Source organism: Syngnathus leptorhynchus, unplaced genomic scaffold (genome assembly GCF_054491065.1).
Source record: "Syngnathus leptorhynchus isolate UIUO unplaced genomic scaffold, UIUO_Slep HiC_scaffold_269, whole genome shotgun sequence".
NCBI classification, from domain to species: Eukaryota; Metazoa; Chordata; class Actinopteri; order Syngnathiformes; family Syngnathidae; genus Syngnathus; species Syngnathus leptorhynchus.
In genome coordinates, this window is record NW_028232236.1 from 1 (window position 1) to 2,500 (window position 2,500).

Genomic DNA, 2,500 nt, shown 5'->3' on the forward strand with positions numbered 1-2,500 from the left:
CCGAGAGTCGCCCCGGACGGTCCGCCTCGCGGCGCCCGCCCGCTCGGATAAAATGACACAAAGTGTCAACTACGAATGTTGTCCATCCAAGGAAGGAGCGTGATGCCCGGCCGGCTCCTTAAACACAGGCCGAGAGTCGCCCCGGACGGTCGCCTCGCGGCGCCCGTCTGCTCGGATAAAATGACACAAAGTGTCAACTACGAATGTTGTCCATCCAAGGAGGGAGCGTGATGCCCGGCCGGCTCCGAAAACACAGGCCGAGAGTCGCCCCGGACGGTCCGCCTCGCGGCGCCCGTCTGCTCGGATAAAATGACACAAAGTGTCAACTGCGAATGTTGTCCATCCAAGGAAGGAGCGTGATGCCCGGCCGGCTCCTTAAACACAGGCCGAGAGTCGCCCCGGACGGTCCGCCTCGCGGCGCCCGTCTGCTCGGATAAAATGACACAAAGTGTCAACTACGAATGTTGTCCATCCAAGGAGGGAGCGTGATGCCCGGCCGGCTCCGAAAACACAGGCCGAGAGTCGCCCCGGACGGTCCGCCTCGCGGCGCCCGTCTGCTCGGATAAAATGACACAAAGTGTCAACTGCGAATGTTGTCCATCCAAGGAAGGAGCGTGATGCCCGGCCGGCTCCTTAAATACAGGCCGAGAGTCGCCCCGGACGGTCCGCCTCGCGGCGCCCGTCTGCTCGGATAAAATGACACAAAGTGTCAACTGCGAATGTTGTCCATCCAAGGAAGGAGCGTGATGCCCGGCCGGCTCCTTAAACACAGGCCGAGAGTCGCCCCGGACGGTCGCCTCGCGGCGCCCGTCTGCTCGGATAAAATGACACAAAGTGTCAACTACGAATGTTGTCCATCCAAGGAGGGAGCGTGATGCCCGGCCGGCTCCGAAAACACAGGCCGAGAGTCGCCCCGGACGGTCCGCCTCGCGGCGCCCGTCTGCTCGGATAAAATGACACAAAGTGTCAACTGCGAATGTTGTCCATCCAAGGAAGGAGCGTGATGCCCGGCCGGCTCCTTAAACACAGGCCGAGAGTCGCCCCGGACGGTCCGCCTCGCGGCGCCCGTCTGCTCGGATAAAATGACACAAAGTGTCAACTACGAATGTTGTCCATCCAAGGAGGGAGCGTGATGCCCGGCCGGCTCCGAAAACACAGGCCGAGAGTCGCCCCGGACGGTCCGCCTCGCGGCGCCCGTCTGCTCGGATAAAATGACACAAAGTGTCAACTGCGAATGTTGTCCATCCAAGGAAGGAGCGTGATGCCCGGCCGGCTCCTTAAATACAGGCCGAGAGTCGCCCCGGACGGTCCGCCTCGCGGCGCCCGCCCGCTCGGATAAAATGACACAAAGTGTCAACTACGAATGTTGTCCATCCAAGGAAGGAGCGTGATGCCCGGCCGGCTCCTTAAACACAGGCCGAGAGTCGCCCCGGACGGTCGCCTCGCGGCGCCCGTCTGCTCGGATAAAATGACACAAAGTGTCAACTACGAATGTTGTCCATCCAAGGAGGGAGCGTGATGCCCGGCCGGCTCCGAAAACACAGGCCGAGAGTCGCCCCGGACGGTCCGCCTCGCGGCGCCCGTCCGCTCGGATAAAATGACACAAAGTGTCAACTACGAATGTTGTCCATCCAAGGAGGGAGCGTGAGGCCCGGCCGGCTCCGAAAACACAGGCCGAGAGTCGCCCCGGACGGTCCGCCTCTCGAGGCGCCCGCCCGCTCGGATAAAATGACACAAAGTGTCAACTACGAATGTTGTCCATCCAAGGAGGGAGCGTGATGCCCGGCCGGCTCCGAAAACACAGGCCGAGATTCGACCCCGGACGGGCCGTCTTCTCCCGGCGCCCGCCCGCGTACGCCCCCCATCCCCGGTCGCCCGTCTGCTCCCGGTGGGCCTCCGAGTACCCCCTCACCCAACTGACCGACTGGCACTCATGACCCGCCTTGGTAGGGCCTCCATCGGCCTCGGCTCGTCCGACGTCGGGTGGACGGTTCCTACCCACTGCGGGTCGCACTCTAGCGCCCCGGCCGCTGCGTGAGCGTGCGCTCCCCGCGCCGCCCCGCAGGCCCCGGCGCGACCGTACTGCGGCGAGACCGAGACGACCCGGTTTGGCATCCATCCCACCTAGCCACGATCCACGGAGGCCGAGCGAGCGGCTGAGTGTCGGGCGCCGCGCGTGCGAGCGTCCGCCGGCCGCGCCGGTCCTTCCGCGAATGTCGTTTCTCAAACCCTCCGGCTTGATAGCGGCGGCACCACGGGAAGCCGTCCACACACACCGTCCGACCTCTATCCGAAAAGCCTTCCCGACCAACCGCGGTCGCGGGGGCGTCTGTCGCTCCGCATCGGGGGGGCGTATGGCTTCCGCGCTACGCGCTGCGGGCTCGGGGGGGCCGCAACGGCTGAGTCTGACTCGGCCGGGGCGCAGCTTCCCTCCCGGCAGTCAGCAATAGTGCCGATCGCGCCTGCCACCAGCCCCCTCCCCGACGGGTTCGTCGGCGCC